Source organism: Harpia harpyja, chromosome 3 (assembly GCF_026419915.1).
Source record: "Harpia harpyja isolate bHarHar1 chromosome 3, bHarHar1 primary haplotype, whole genome shotgun sequence".
Taxonomy (NCBI): Eukaryota; Metazoa; Chordata; class Aves; order Accipitriformes; family Accipitridae; genus Harpia; species Harpia harpyja.
This window is the reverse complement of record NC_068942.1, coordinates 12,596,155-12,614,190: the sequence shown is the minus strand read 5'-3', so window position 1 is coordinate 12,614,190 and position 18,036 is coordinate 12,596,155.

Here is an 18,036-nt window from a genome sequence, read left to right as displayed (position 1 = left end):
TTTTTGTGTATGCAAAAATATAAGCAAATTCAAGGCAAAAGAGCCTGTGGTGACTAAAAGAAAAAATGTATTGATCCTCTTAATTTGACTGAAGAAGGAAGAAAGGGGAAGGGAAGGGAAGGTAGGGGAAGGGAACTCATTGTAGGTTCATGGTTTTCAACTTGTGGCTTGCAAATTCAGGGGAAGGGTGATCCATGAGTTGGTTTTAAGTCTCAAAACAGAACCGAAATAAGCTTATTGTCAGCAAGTGCAAATTCACTGCACAGAGGTTCACTTTATATACTGAGGAGTTTGCAGTCAAAAAAGATCTTGTTCCCTTAGCTTTAGTGTTGCTGAACACATGATCATGAGTATCAAAACCATTTTGAATTGGACACAGTAGTGTCCAGTAATGGCTTGCAGCTAAGGATATAAGTGTAGTACCAAAAATTCATTCAGACCTTGTAACCGCTACTTTTTACTATTTCCAGTCTGATGGGTGGGATGGAAAATAATGTCAATAAAGTAGTACTGTTGAGTCCTATTGCATAACAAAAAAATCACTGTGGTGCTGAGGTCTTGGGAGAGATGGGCAGCACTTCTTGGAGGCTGACTATTGTCAGTTGATTTAGTCAATAGAGTGACAATCAGCATTCAATACTTTCCACAACGTTGACAGTGTTTAATTGTAACTATCATCTGGCTGGAGAAGACAAAAGCAACACGTGCCTTTCAAGTTTGGCATGAGTAGGTGGCTGCATTAGGCAGAGGCCCGTAGTGCCTATAGTTAAAATGCTAATATTGAATGAGGCAGACCACTTCAGAACTCTGCAATTAATTACAGAAAAACACAGTCTAGACCCTTATGCCAGAAGACAGGCAGTCAGGTTCCTCTTTATTGTTGCAGCTACTACACAGAGCTATGCATTAGGGATTGTTCAACCTGATGCAGTGATTACACAACCTTAGAAAAAAAAAAATCCTCTTGCCCTTGATAAAAAGCAATAATGTTTTACCATTCCAGTGTTTCAGTTCAGCAGCTCACATCTCATAGATTCACTTCTCTGCTCTCCTCTGCTGTGGCTGACAAAAGAGTCCTACTGTCTCCTACACGTGTGTCTTCCCTGCAGGAGGACTTGCCACCAGTTAACTGTATAGCACACAGGAGGTTTTAATCTTGTTTCTGACCAGTGTGGTGAAATGTCTCAGTGCAGCCCAGAATTGCTAACATTCAGTACACTATTCCAAAGATATTACTTCTTCACAGAAGTCTATCTATCACTTCCTTTTTTGTCTCAAGGGCATATAGCTTTTGCAGTTCCTTTCCATTTCATCTCAAATAAAATAAAATAAAACAAAACAAAACAAATCTAAAACAAAACAAAAGGATTTTCCTCTGACTGACTTGTCAGCAGCAGACCCCTTAAACTGCCTGACAGAATATGCACTGAGATAGCCAGGGCAGATGATATTCTTCTTCTCTTTTAGGTAGAAATATCAGTAGAAAATGTACCTTGGATTACTCTAACAACCAGGTGCCAGGTGCTGGGGTTTTGTTCTATTTCATTTGGACATGGTGCATTTTCAGAAGGTGTGGGGAAATATCAGGAGTTTTCTTTTCTTCAATCAGCAAATTCATGCTTGTTAGAACATGGACTGAAGCCAAGCATGTGCAAGCTCTATTTTAGGGATAAAAGCTTTGATTTAAACATTTAGATTAAAAGTTTTGATGTAAAATTTGGTTTATATTCAAAGGCAACAAATCTCTTGGTCATATGAAAACTCTTGTCTTTTTACAGAAATTAGTAAAAAATCTGGTATAATAGTATCTAAACTGGGAAACAAACCTTTTAATACAATGGTACACATCAGAATTTATGCAGTCTTGTTTGAATATGACTGGAATGTGGGAAATTCATGCTGGAAATAAGGAAAAAATTGGATCATGAGGTTCATCGAATACTGGAACAAGTTACCCAGAGTCATTGTGGAGGGTGCTCCTTAAAGGTGGTCAAGACTTAACTGACCATGGCCCTGAGCAACCTGATCTTATTAGACCAGTTTTCAGCAGGGGGTTGGACTAGATGACCTCCAGAGATCCCTTCCAACCTAAATTATTCTATGACTATTTTATGTCTTTCCCCATCAGTGGAGATAAAGCAGAAGATAATTGTCTTCTCTTGTAGCAGACTGTACGCAGGGTCTTGAGCTCAGTCATATTACTTATCCCTAAGCAGTTGACTGCAAATCAGTGTGAAAGCTCCAGAGTACTTGTCTGAGTAAATTTATTTATATGTAAACTCCTGGAGTTATATGCAACACAGGGCATGGTCTGCGCAAACCTGTTTGTGTTCCTGGGGCATTTAATACCAGAGATCATGAACACCATCAATTCACATTTCCTTACACTTATTTGAACAAGAATGGTTTACACTCTCTATAGGTATTTGTTTGGTGCTGCTAGTAGAACCTATAGTTAGATAAGTGTTACTTCTGATGTAAGAGCATAGGAACCACATCAAAATATTTGGAGAAATTATATGACATAATGTTTGTACATCTTTATATTTATAGTGATCAATCTCTGATAAACAACTCTGTAAAGGTGAGTCTTCGGCAGGTACTTAAATATAAAAAGGATAATGGTCTTCCATGGTCTGGAAGGTGAATGTAGCATTGGACCACGAACTGTGAAAAGATGTAGAAGCAGTGAGGGTCTGGACCTAGGCCATGGGCTCCCAGCTTGGAAGAGCTGTGATCTACCGTGAACAGACTGAACAGTGCAGCTGGGTATAAACAGCAGGTCCGATGCACCAGGTTTCCTAAGCATGTGCAGACAACTGACCAACATCCTGTCTCCCCATTCAGATGATATAAGACTTATTCTCACCTACATGATGCCTGAAATCAAAGAGTACGGAAGACCCCTTGAGAAGAGTTCACTAGTTGTCTGCTTCCACCTTGCTTCATTAACAGGCAAGGTTTCTGTAGCCAAAGTATGTTAGCATCCTTACTGGCTCTTGATGATGAAAGCCAATAGCTAACCAGTGTCTGAAAAGTAGCTGTGAGGCATTTAAAAAAAAAAAACACGGTGAAGTTTCTGGTGAATATTTCAAGGTCTGTGGTTCCTTTGCATGGTCAAATGGGAACTGCCTCTTTTATTGACCACATCTGTCAAATTCTCAAAACTTTAGTTCTCTGACCTTCTTGAGTGCCTCAGTCAATACTGATTTTTTTTTTTTTCCTTGCTGGCTTCTGATGTAGCAAATGTAAGAAATTTCAGGCATCACCTGGATTTCCCTGATATTAGAAGGAGCTATTTATTTCTAATGTACAGAATTCATATGTCCTCTAAAACATCATCACCCAATGTATCTGCAGTACAGCATTGTGTACTCATCAGAAGCCATTTTTAGCAGTAGGAGACCGTAGCTATTTCTGATAAGGACACTAAAGGTGGCTGATGATTCTACTATTCTTAAAGCAGAAGAACTCCTGTTCTAGGGTAACAACATTTGCCAAGCAGGCACTCCAAAAGCTTTAAAGCTTTTGATAGGAATTTCAAAGCTTCATTCCTATCCTGACTGTGTACAGAATTAACTGGTGCTACACTCAAACAGCTTTCCTTTACTTTGTACCTGTCCTCTACCCGTTTTCTTCATCCTGCCTTCAAAAAAAAAAAAAAGGATTCATTTCTTCTCCCAACAGACTAACTTTTTAAGAGGAGATGGTGTAACTGCCTTTATGTTCCAAACAAAAGAACAGCAACATAGGAAGTTGTTTATCCTAAGCCTGATACAATCCAGCAATTGCCTTACTGGGCTCACTTATACAGCAATGTTTTCTGTACAAAGGAATAAATAAAATTTGGGATTGGTTAGGCACAAAAAAAATATTATTACTATTGCTGGGACTACACCCACATTTACAACAGTAAGTAAAATGGTATGAAAGAAAAAGCTAAGGCATGCATTATTGGGTAATTCTGAGAAAAGAAAGAAGCCAGTGGAGGGCATTTTAGTTACTATGGAATGAAATGAGCAACATACAACTTTCTTTCTTGAATCCCACTTAGGATTATGAAAGGAATGTGAATGAGAATAAGATGAACTTTTAACATTTCAAAATAGGAACTCAAAAAATGACCTGCACAATAGATACATTTTCAGTGCGGTAAAAAATAAGCTCTTCCTTGGGTTGTAAGAGAAAGCATGGTCTCTGCCCCAAAGTCCTTCTAATCTAATTTTAAAACACAATAAAAGAGAGTGACAGGAGGAAGGAATGCTGGTAAGAATTCTAAGGAGAGGATTACAAGGTCACTTATATGTCAGGCACAAACTTGTGGTTCTGTTATCCATAATCAACTCTGTATTATTGAATTCAGTTTGCCTTGGCACCTCAGTCATGGAATGTGCCACTGACAGACACTGCAGTGGACATTAATGTATCTCCTCAGAGCTACAAAGCTTCAATATATAAATTACAAGCAAGCCAAGAATTCCAATTTTATGCTTAAGAATAAAGATAGTTTAATGTGCTGAATCTCAGAGCTCTGTATATTGAACTCCAACGAAAAAAAATTAATTCCCCTAAGAATACAGATACTAGTATTTCTTGCAACAGTACTCTCTGGATATTATTGCTTTTCTAAAGATGACTTTAACTTCTATAAATAACTTCACAGAACTCCTGATAAATATATGATGTTCTCTTTTGATTCATGAATTTGGTCAGTTGTGTTACCCTTTTGTTTGTGTCATCTGAAGAGCATTAGATTTTCATTATGTGAAATGCATAAAATGTAGCTAAAGGTACTCAGGAGTCAATAGCAAGGTCATAATTTACTATCAGGATTCTGCTGACATTTACAGACCATTTAAACTTTGTTCTTCTGCTTTATAACATCAGCGTCAGCACAATCCTTGAAGTGCATCACTGCCTGCAGTGTGGTTGTAATGGAACTCATATGAATAACTAGTAAAGAATTAGAATTCCTGTTTATGATTTATCTATGCACCAGCTGTAAACATTCTAGTAAGAAACACTTCATTGTAGAACAGCTGAATGAAAATGAACATTGAGCTAAACCTTTTAAAAAAGAAAACTTTCTGTGAACTGTAAGGCTATAAAATCATGTGAATTCTTCACAAATGAATCAAGAATTAAAGGGGTACCTTTTCTCCAGTGAGGACAAAGAATCCTCTTCTAACACTGGGTAACTAAAAACATACTTTTAAACAATTATTAGAGGTAGAAATAATATTTTACAATGTCGTAGACCTGTTAAAATATGCAAATTGGAATTATTGTTCTCAAATAAAACATTAATGAAGCCAGAGAATTCTTTTCATGCTTGTATTACTGTTGTAGTTCTTAAAAAGTATCCTACTTGGACAGAATTTGGTACACCTGAACCATCTGTTAGTGGAAGATAGCCCATCAAAAATACTGAGAATATCTATTGCCATGAAAAAAAAATACTAAAAATGTATCAATATTTAAATATCTATAAATACATAAAATTTTCTATAACTATATAAAATTAAATAGAAGTATATAAAATGTATACAAGATTTATAGTGTATGTATTTGTACCAAATGTAAAAGACTTCCACAGTTACAGAGATTCCTCCATTTTTTTCCTCTTGGTGCTGGACTGATGGATGTTCATCTTGTGTATTCTGTGAAAGCAATCTGAGCTAGAGGTTATATCCTAAAGTGAGGGAAGGAACTGCTAAGCCCAGAAGCAACAGAACAGGAGAGGAGCAGGAGTGGAAGCTGTTGGAGCAGAAGAAAGAGCAGGGATGATGACAAAACAGGAGAGTCAGAGAGACTCATGGTTTTAAAACAGAGTTAGAAGAGATGAACACTGAACAGAGAAGTCAGGTTTTTAAGGAAATTCTGAATTATTTGAGGAGATAATCAAAGTAAGTCTCACAGTCAGAATACCCTCTTATTTAATTGTCTTGTACTAATGAACTGTCATAAAAGAGACTGAGGTACCCTTCTCATCAAAGTGGTACAATAAACTGATGTACAGTACAGTGTACATGAGCCAAATGGTACTTTTAGTAATCTGGTCTGGATTTATCACTTTGAATAGCATGTCACATAACTGCTGCAATATAACTTTGGGGTTGGAGTTAGTTTGCAACAGATTGGCTTGGAGTACAGCTAGAGTACATTCACATCTGCCTGCAAAATATTGTATAGAAATAATCCTAGGCTGCTACACCTGAGTATCCACTAGAGACTAGATTTACTGGCTATACATTCATTCTCTATTACCATCTGGTATCTGTGTCAGTGTTTCTAACATCTTGGTTGAGATTAAAATCAATGATTTCTGGAAGGAAGGCAAGGAAGCTTATCCAATAGCAGCTCCCAAAGCCAACCAACCTCTAAGCCTAGTTGCAAAGTCAAAATCAGGTCATGCCTGCATCAGGTTTGCATTTATTTAGCTGATAGATTTGGTTCTCTGGTGAAAGCAGACCTCTGCTTGTATAAGAAGAATCCAAACAAAGAAATACCTTTCTCTGCTACGTCACATACTCATTTTTGTCCTGTTGTAACTTGATGCAGAACTTTTCTTTCAGGTTATTTTTCAGTTTGGTTTTGTTGAATTGGAAGGAAAATAGCTCTTTCTAGCCAAGAACTTTGATTCCATTATACTTTTATACTTGAAGTGTGGCTTCCTCAACTTCTACGAGTATGGCAATGAGAAATGTCAGTTCACTCCAGACAATGAAAAGAGCGTTTCACGCTAGCGTTTTCCTCACTACTAGATTTTTCTGTCTAGTGCTTCTTGCAGTCCCTTATGTTTGGATCAGAACAAATTTTCCTTCTCTGTGTGCCTTGCCTTTTCATATGGACTTTTTGTCACTGACCTTGGTAGTTCATTTATTGAGCTCATTTGACCCAAAGTCCCACTCTAGGTTGTCCATCATTCCAACTCTCAGTTTTAAGCAGAGAATCTATTTCTTTTATGGTCTTGGTACACCTTACTTCTAACCTCCAGATGCTGTAACATGCTCCATACTGTAGTATGCAGTAGGCTTGTCCATTTATGGCCTTACTATAAAGCATATTTGAAGCTTCTTCTTACATGAAAAGCATACTCTCTGGCATCTTTTGAGATCAAAAAATCTGGTCATCTTCACCAGTCATGAAATAATAACCTGTTGTTTTCCCTGATTACTATTGGCTCCAGATCCTGTAATGCAGTATCACCACTTATGTTAGCTCTTTCACTTTTCTTATTAGCTAAATTAAAAAAAAAAAAAATCCATAATAATGAAATATATTCTTTTCAGTGAGGTCATTTAAATGAGAACTTACAATGCAAGAATTGTCTCTTGGAAGTTGCAAGCTGAAGAAAACTTCCAGAAAGATGAAAAAGCAGGGGAGTTTCCAATACATTCTTCAGATGAATGACTGGTTCAGAATATGGAGAAGAATTATGTCAAGGAGATCCTATACCCTCTAAGTTTTCACACAGGCCTCTTCCTCACCTCACCATTTCTAAATGGTACATTAAGGCTTCCAGTTTGATGATTTGGCATTTCAGTCTCTAATATGCTGATAGATTGAGTTCAGCTTTCTAAGTAACCTTGTAACTGCAGCAATGTAATAACTGTAACTATAGTAAAGCTTCTTTTGCTTGGAGTACTGACGGTCATTCAGATTAGTCCAATTGACTGGTTAATATCATACCCTCATTATGCTTTCTAAAATGCTTTGAGCTGTGGATAATTGCTTCTGGTTCTGGAAAAGAATGAAGTCTCTTTCACAACTTACTGGTTTGGTGGTAGAGGCTGTATTTGATTTAAATTTCTATGGGGGTGTCTAACAAATACATCAAAGGACACAGAATGGTGCTGCTTCTGTTTTAGTCATGTTTTTTAAGGATTTATTACAACTTCAATAGGAACATCTGTCAGTTAGGGCTATTTCCATGGGCCCAACCAAAACTGGAGGGCTTGGAAAGCAGTATAAAAGAAAACGGTATTTTTTTCCACAGGCACAAAAGTAAAAACTTCTTTTGTTTCTGCCAAATCTTCTCTCAGAGAAAGGTCTTAGGGGAATTCCATTTAGCAGCTTTACTCTTTTTTTTTTCCTTGCATGTTTTATATATTTACTGGTTATTGTTGCCAAAAAAAATGGTTGAGCGGAAACAGAGGGGGAGGAGAGAAAGGAAATCACAATACATACAATGCTTTTCGCAATTTACTATTTTTTTTTTATTTACTCCCAAACAATTCAAAATAATAATACGTACACACACACATTTATGCATGTACATTTAGTGCCATACCCTTCCCTAATAACTTACTCAAAGGAGTGGAAGCAACATAGCATATATACAGGCAATAACAGAGCACTTGCATACACAAACTTAGCAACCAGTTTCAGCAATGAGTATCCACACTGCTCTGAATTAAAATAATTGTAGTTTTTATGCCCTAGGTTACAAGAATCACCCCATAGGCTGGCCCAGACCATTGCTTTTCTTTCCAGTCATCCTGACCCAGCAGTACATCCAGGCTTCTCTGCTTTGCTCTCTTTGGTTTTGCATAAATTAATTTTACCCAACTCCCAAGGTTGCATACCTTTAAGCACTAGCAACTGACCACTAGTGAGCTTGTGTAAAGACTCTGGGCTTTGGGTATCAACTGTCAAGTCCTCTACTACCATCCCCTCTCTGTACTCCTGTATGCTACATTTTTGTTCTAGGGTCATAGATAGTTCATGCTATACAGGAAAACAACTTGCTATTAATACATGTTAGTCACAGAATCATAGAATGGCTGAGGTTGGAAGGGACCTCTGGAGGGCATCTGATACAACCCCCATGCTCAAGCAGAGTCACCTACAGCAGGTTACCACACACCTACAGCAGATTAATCGCACAGTCAAAAGACACATATAAACCCAGTTCAACAATAAGCCACACAACTGTGCTGCACAAAGGTAAAGCTGAAACCAGTTTTTACTGCCGTGTTACGTCTGTATTGCTCTTGGTAGCCGTGCTTGAGTTAGGGTTGGATTTCCTCAAGGCAAACGGTGTAAGCCAGGTACAGCCATGCTGTAGGCCTTTGCCCTGGCTCACGTAAGTTGTGTGCATAATCATCTTTCAGAGAAAATGCTCACCCTCTTCAGTTTTCTGTAATAGAATTATACAAACATATAGAAATTTCATTTAAGGAAGATAAGGTCCAGTTCTCTGTACCAGTAATTGTCTTGGGTCTTCAGCAACAGCACACAATTTTCTCATTCCACTATTTATGAGATTGGCATTGCTTCTGGAGCCACACTATCCTTCCTGCAAGTGAACTGTCATTTACAGATTAAAAACTGCAGTGTGGGATGATCAAAACACTAATGTGAAAAGTGATTGATTAATCACTATTTGTATACTCTGTCTGCAAATAGAAGGCATCAGAGGCATTAGCAGAAAGAATCTACATACATGTAATCTGAACAGAGTTCTGTGTGGAGCTGAAAGGCTGTCCATACCTCCATAAAAGATTTTTCCTAGGAGTCTGTGATTATGTGTACAGGAAGAACTGCTACAGTGGTATAATGCAGGCTCCTAGGATCAGCCTTCATGGAGGCTGAGACTGGCTGCAACAAGAATAATTTTTCAGGCTTGTGCCAGACCACTACCTGATAGGAACATCGGTGACAAGCACACACCAATCTGCATTGTAATCTATGCCACACATGGAGGTTTTATATTCCTGGCCAGACAATACAGACCATCACTGGCACCTCAGTTTGGCTATAAGCTCTAGAGGGTCTCCATATACAAACACGTTAAAGGCTTAACCTCAAGATGGCAAACTCCCAAAGCTCACTAAGATATCTGCGTACAGAACTGTGTGCTTCATTTTGATTTTCAGACTATGAACAAGATCAGAGAGCACCTTCTTCTAGACTGGATCTACGCGCTGGCTCATCTTCTCCCTACATAATTAAAATCAACACAGGCAGTAAGCCCACTTCTTGTAAGAAAGGACAATCCATGAGGCAGTATATGTGCATGCTTTATGACAGCACACTACAGCAAGTACATGGGCAAGCTTGTAGACCTGCAATATGCACAAGTACTGCTCGTTTATAATCTCCTCAAGCATCTTCTCCATTTCTTGTGATAAACATTCTCTCCTCCCTCTTTCCTTCTTCTACCCCATTAACCTGTTTCTTCTTTACCAATCTACAAATGACTCTGTGCAAATAAAGAATTCACTCTCACTCCCCTACAGTGGACTGCTCTTGCGGGTGTACTTAGACAAACCAGTATCACACACAGAAAACATTTATTTCTAACACTATAGCTTGCATAGAATGTCAGTGTATCCTAATGTTGACTTTTCAAAATGTTGAGTGTGTGTTTTTACTCACATAAAAAACCCCAATTTTAAAAAGTATTTCTTTTCACAAAAGAAGAAAATTGTTAAATAAGTAACAAAAAACATCACTATTAACAGATGTGGGTGGGTTTTTTTTTTCCTTCTAGCCCTCAGATATAGAAAAAAGTGTAGTCAGAGATGTCAACTATTCTAGTCTCAACAAAAAAGCTTTAAGGAAAGTGCTAAGCAGCATCTAGCCACATGCCTTTTGGTGCTCTTCCTACACATCAGACCTGACTATTTTTCTGTGATTTTAAAGGAAATATTTTTGACTGGACACTTGAAGTCCTCTTCTCCTAGTCAGTCCCTGAACAGTCAGGCAGCATTTCAGCTCAGGTGCCAGAGGCAGGATGGGCAAAGCATCAGCCAAGTCTGCATTCCATTTTTTTGTATTATGGAGCCACTGTAAAGAAGGCAGGATTTAAGTGATGATCAAGCTGTCGTGGTTTAACCCCAGCCAGCAACTAAGCACCACGCAGCCGCTCACTCACTTCCCCCCCACCCAGTGGGATGGGGGAGAGAATTGGGGGGGGAAAAAAAAAAAAAAGTAAAACTCATGGGTTGAGATGAAGACAGTTTAATAGGACAGAAAGGAAGAAAATAATAATGATAATAACAACAATAATAAAATGACAATAATAATAATAATAATAAAAGAACTGGAATGTACAAAATAAGTGATGCACACTGCAATTGCTCACCACTCTCCGACAATGCCCAGTTAGTTCCCAAGCAGTGATGCACCCCCCCAGGCCAACTCCCCGTAATTTATATACAGGACATGACGTCACATGGTATGGAATAGCCCTTTGGCCAGTTTGGGTCAGCTGTCCTGGCTGTGTCCCCTCCCAACTTCTTGTGCCCCTCCAGCCTTCTTGCTGACTGGGCATGAGAAGCTGAAAAGTCCTTGACTTAGTCTAAACACTACTTAACAACAACTGAACAGATCAGTGTGTTATCAACGTTCTTCTCATACTGAACCCAAAACACAGCACTATACCAGCTCCCAGAAAGAAAATTATCTCTATCCCACCCGAAACCAGAGCACAAGCCCACATAGTTTTACATTCTTGAAAATCAAGTGTATTTGCAGTGCAATAATGATCACCACTGGCTGCACTCTAATTTGCATTATTCTGCCCAGCAGATTTGAAGAATGTCCCACTACACAACTAAAGGAATTTCTTCATAACTGAGAAGAGAAATGCATATAGATGTTTTAAGTCTGATACACCTCTGACTTATCTTCATGTTATCTTTTACTTTCCTCCTTTCACAATAGGGTTGTACTATACCTACTAAATATTCATAAGAAAATTCATGGCAGGGTATCAGGGTAGCAGTATAATCTATAGCTACTAATGCATTTATAAGGGCAGGCAGTACCCTGGGGATGACCTGTGACCTTTCACTAAGAGAATGACATCTAGTTGTAATAGGTTTTTATACCCAGGCAATTTAAACATGTCATTACAAAAAGGATTTGGGCGGTTGTTAAAGATTTGTTAACATATTCGTGAAATATAATGAATGAATTATCATTCCATTTAAACAACAAAAAGAAAAGGTTACCCTATTCCTACATGATGCCTCAATCCTTCTGATGTCGTGTAAAATATAGTTGCCTGTTTGTGCTTGATAGAAACCAATTTAACAGCTGAGGGACTATAAGGCTTTTCTACTCAGACCCAAATTTATTTTTCAAACTTCCATTTCTCTCATATATCCTGAGATCAGGTACTAATAGTGAAGGATTTTGGGTGTTGTAGGGTTCTTTGGTAATCAATAGTCTCTCACAAAGATAGGTGGCTAAGGTGTGTCCTCATGGCAAGCTGCGCAGAATATGACCTCACTGAAAATCTCTCAGATCCCCAGGCACAACCAAATGAATGCACTGACAATTATTACATGCAACCTTCATTCACATATCTGATTTTTTGGCCATACTGATCAGTCTCAATGCTTAATGTGTAGTTTATGGTGACTTTATTTCTCTTAACAAGAAGGGAACAGAAGGTAAGGACTTTACTGTTTTTCAGTTATAGCCAGTTACATAAAAACTGTCTCAAGGGTTTTTTCACATAAATTTTGTATGTTAAGTATGTAAATATTTAAACATACATCTTTTGTAGGAGCTATGCTATAGCCAAATTGCTTTGCAATGGGAAATTTCTATAAATAAATATAATTAAGTTACAAAGCCATGAAAAATAAAGCATTAATGAATATTAAATAAAGATGACCTATTTAACAAGCTGTTTACTTTATGCCTGTTTCAGAAAGGCTTGCACTCTCTGTCTGATCCCAGGCTGCAGAATGGGAAGGATGCTAAAGAAATTAAGAATATCTTTACTGCTGTCAGAGTAATAGGCTCTTTGTGTCTAGTACTTATAATAAAATATGACACAATCCTCACGGAAAGATTGGTAGCTTCTAAAATTAGGATAAATATTCAAAACAAGTTACATGAAAACATTCACAATGTTTGTTTTAAAATCACAAAACTCTGAGAGGAGAGAAGGACAGGCTGATTCTTCAATTATATAGTTATGTTAATTACATGAGTGATCTTTCAGGGGTTTTTGTCTTCAGAATTGACAGATAAATGAATGGGGCCGTACAAAGACTCTGCAGTGGAGTGAAAAAAAGTCTATCTGCAGAAACAACTAAAGCAATTTTATAACTAAAATCTTGTGAGATTAATATCTTCTTTGGAATGATTATGATGTATGGCAGAAGAGAAGATAGCTGGTTGCTGAATGCATCTATTTCTGTTTGCTAAATCCAGCTCTCGCAGAGAATACTTGTTGCATTTGAAACTACATGATCAGCAAAGGCAATCAAAAAAGGTGGGAGGGAGAAGAGAAGGAGGAAGAGGTATAGTTTAAATATTCACCTAGAAGGAGAGACAAGTGGATCTGGATGATTTATAACATATGGAAACATGCTCCCCTAAGTTATAAGATTTCTTCTGGCAGAGACAGATTTTGATATCACAACATGGCGACAGCCAACCCAAAGATCCTAGAGCAGGAGATGAAACAGTAAATAGTAGATGCCCAACATGCAACCTGAAGCAAGTATAAAAGCTGACATCCATGATGTTACACGTCCTGCCTGGAGGAAGCAGTGTCTTCTCCCTATCTGGCTGGTAGAAACTCAGCCACTATGGAGCCAAGAATACAAGAATTGCAAGGGAAATGGGAAAGAGGCAGAGTAATTATCTAGAGGAAAGAAAGTTGCTGGACAGGAAAGCTCACACAAAGAGAAGCACGAGGGGGCAGATCCCAGCATTTCTTCGCTCTCATTCACTCAGGCTGTAACACCAGGCTCCCCAAGGTCCATCTTACCAGTCGAAAGACTCGTGTTCTTTTGCCTTTATGGTGGTCTGACAGGGAGAGGGCAGGGAATGAAAAGTGTCTCTCCACCGTGATTCCCACCCCAGGACATCAAAAGCAGTCTGTAGTCTAAGGGTTAAGGAGCTGATGGGGTGGGGGGTGGAGGGACCAGATATGGATCGTTGCAGGCTACACAAAAGCTAGAACTAAGACTTTCTATGTCATCCGCAGATGGTCTAATATTGGTTGTTATATAGCATATGGATATTTCCACCTCCACACAGAGAGTGTCAGCTAACTGCTCCCAAGTCCACATCTCAGGCAACTAAACTTCTCATTATTCCTGGATTGATGTCTTCATCCTGTGAGGACCCTGGTGTGTGCCACATGCATCAGATTTGTCCTAATGACTAAACTGTTTTACTGCAAACATAGCAAGTCCGTACTCCGTAAGTCTGAAAATAAACTGTTATCTTTCCAGAATTTCTGGAAATTTCATATCACGCCTCCGTTCCTTTTTTTTTTTTAGTATTCATGTTTGAGAACCAAGGTATAGCTTTTTCATTCTAGAAAAAACTAATTATCCAAATAGGATGGAATTGGATTTTCTTCCTTATATTCTTTCACATCTTATCTTGACATTTAGTTCAGAAATATGTCATAACAGCTAAAATAGGACATTGAGGTGAGAATATGTGAACTCTTTCAAAGCTCCTCAGATCTCCAATTATAGCTGCATTGTTGACTTGGGTAACTCGGTTAATGTGCGTGCCTCTGCTTTCCTTTACTGTAGATATAAGTTATAAGCTTATCTGTATTGTGAAACTGCTGTGTGTGAAGACTTACAATACCTGATTATAAATTGCTTTCTGAGAGCCTCATAAAAAGAGTGGAACTTACAGCTAATGCCAGGAATGATTATTATCATTAATAACAATGAGATATGCTATGCTGTTAAAGCAGTCATTTTTTTCCCCCTTGTTGGATTAAGAAACCTTTCTGTAGTCTTTGTGTAATCAGCGATATGGTGAGCATTTTGGGATCCTTCAGGATGAAAAGGACAAATAAAAAATGTGACGTGAATCATCACAGTGTTAATCATAGCATTAAGTATTCATTAACTGAACATTTATAATTGAGTAGGGGGGAAAAATTTACTTTGTGATACACTCCAAGCTCAGATTTGCTGCATGTTGTGAATAGGGCAGAACAAGCTGAGCAGGCAAAGCCGGCAGAGGTATTCTAAGAGGTCTGGCTTTCACTTCATTGATTGCTGTCCCTGACTTAATGTCATCAGGTGCATGATGATTTACAACATACTGGTAATAAAACAGAGGTATGTGAGTAGAGAGATAGCGAGCTTTTTTTTTTCCCGTGTTCATCCCTACAGTTCATTCCCTGGTTAAGGCAACACCATGGTGACAATCAGCATGCAGCAGAACATAATGAAAGTGAAGAACCGTGGGCAGATTATGCTGACAGAAAGATGCCTTCTTTCGTTGCACTGTAAGTGATAGTCTGTCAAACAAACATGAGCCAATGTTTTTGAGCTCTGTCTAACAACACAAACAATTCAGTCCAAAAGTCTGAAAAGCTCTGATGTTCAACTGAGGGAAAGTTGCAATGGAATTGTAATGAGAGATGATATATTTCTACAGCTCTGCTGAAGATGAGAGACATACCTATTCTATAAAGTTATTAAACAAGCTGAAAATCCCAATGGCCAGTATGCAACATTATTGAACCAGAAGTTCACAGTTATTCTTCTTGCTTGTTTGTCTGTTTACTGTAAAGGCTGGCAATTTAATAGTTTTTTTGAAAACCCCTAAAATCTTCCATAGTGATAAAAACATTCACAATACATTTTCTATTCGTTTTCTTAATCAAATTGGGACATTTACTAAAGATTTTAGTAACAACGTAAGTGTGCAAAAGGTGCATACTTATAATTAAAACCTAAAAGGGCATGCAGGCAGAAAATTTATTTTTAATTACAGGAGAGTATTCTTCAGAAAGTGTATAAAAGGGAGCAGAATATGGTGGTGAGTGTCCAGCACAGACAGAATTCTGCAAAAGTAAAATACACATTTTAAACTATACCATGTAGTCAACAAATCCTAAAAGAGAAAAAATTAAAAACACTGTAGTGGTAGACAGAGTATCACACATTGGCGATCTGAAAATGTGAAACTACAGGAACAGACAGACTAGTGCCTAGACTTATTGAGCCATTTAAGTAATCTTAAGACTGAGATCCTCCTTTAAGCTAAATTATAAAAGAAACTTCTATGGTGTCTCCATGAGTGATCATGCTAGAACCCATACAGTTTAAGTACCAGTACTTTGGGGACTTGCCAAATTTTACTCAAACTATTCTTCTATTTTAATCCCAAATTTTAGAATAGACATATCAGAATGCAAGGCTTCTTCAAGTCAGGAAGTTTTGCAATTAACTGTTTTGATTGTTTCCCCTGCTTCATTCTTTCTTTTTTTTTAATCTATATTAACAAACAGAAAGTATTTATTTCTTGTAATTTAAAACCAAACCAAACCCAACCCAATATTTTTTACCCTACTGATTTATTTTCCAACTCTGCCTGAAAGTCAAGGCAAACCAAGTCAAGGCAAGAAAAATGGACTCATTTCCTAAACCCACAGACCAAAAAAAAGCAGTTTTAAAGGTTTTTGACATAGAGGCACAGTCTCACAGTCATCATGTTTTGAGCTGGGTCTGACTAAGATTCCTGAGATTTGATACTTAGTCTAGAAATGACAACATTTTTGCATTTAGCAGGAGGATTCCTTGTTACAGACTCAAACCAAAAGCAAGACCTTCCAGAAAAAATGATGCTTCAAAGTGATGGAGTATCAATTACGTCCCGAAAATTTTATTCAGGAAAAAAAATCAACAGATTCATAAACTCATCTCTTAAAAGATCTTGGAACAAATAGCTGTGGAGTTCAGCTTGCATTAAAAAAAATCTTCTTCACTCATTAAAAATCCATTTCATTTACATTCTGGTGATAAAGTTTGTACTTCTTTTTGCTTGGTAAGAATAATGTTTTTATTTGTAGACAGCATAAGATGGATGATGTCCTTAACAATTCAAAGCTTTACTTTCAACTGCTATTGTAAATGCTATTATATGGATACGTCAGCAGGCTATATTCTGCAAACAGATGCAAGAGAAAACTGCCTGCACACCAGCACTGTTGAATCAGAGCCAGCTTTAGGCTGGAAACTGCATAGCTATGGCTAGTGTTATACTGATTCTGCACTATTAAAGCCCTTCTGAGAAATGATGAGTATTAGCTTGATGTGGATACAAAAATTTGGGGCTTTAAGCTGGTTTGCACTCAGGTTTCTCAGTGAAAACCTCAGGGAGGGACAGGATAAACTCATGTCTTCTGGCAAAATCCAGTGTGGATAAGCACAAAGCAGCCAGTGTCTTCTCACTTCACAAATTCAAAGGACTTGAAAAGTTAGTATTTTTGTGATATAATTTCCTTAGGTGCCTCTTCTGAAGGCATTCTTTTGAAGATTGGGTTACTGCTGAAAAGTAACTACCAGAGCAAGTCAGCACAGCAGTTTTTTGGTGTATGTTTCTTGTTCATTACACTTTTGAAATTTGCTTATACAGGTTATTCCACTGCAGATAGTGAAAATCCAAAATCAGGGTAAGCCCTTTGGTGGTTCCTCTATTTGGGATTTAGCTTTATTACCTCTGCCAAATGACAGATTTTTTTTTTTTTCTCTCAAGTTCTGCCAGATGACATCATTTCACAATAATTATTAGAGGCTGAACTCTAAAGTTACAGCTATGCTAGTGTATAAAATAGTCCAGGGACCTTTCTCCATCACAGCAGACAGGTGGCACAGCATAGCTTGTCCCAATAAAGTTAAACTTCCTTAGCTCTAAATCAGTGTGGCCCCACTTGGTTTGTTCACTAGAAGTGGTCCTTGGCCCATGCTAGCCCCTATGCACTGCTTGGCACCATTGCAAGAGACAGACTACAGATTTGACACTGTAGGTAACAAGACGCTAACACTCACACACGTCCTGGCCCTCCAGCCTACTAGTTAGCAAATACCGTTCTTTGAAAGTGTTCGTTTTGGCTAAGTTCAGAATCACTGCATGCAACTCTGCTAAAGCAGACCTTCATGTCACCTGCAGAATGTCTACTGATAAGCTCGTTATCTAGCAAATTCTGCAGCCTTTGTCTGCAGATTTCATTGTTATTGTCACAATGCTTATGTGATTGCACAGGAAACAGAAAGAAATTAAGTAATCAGTGTCTCTACCAAA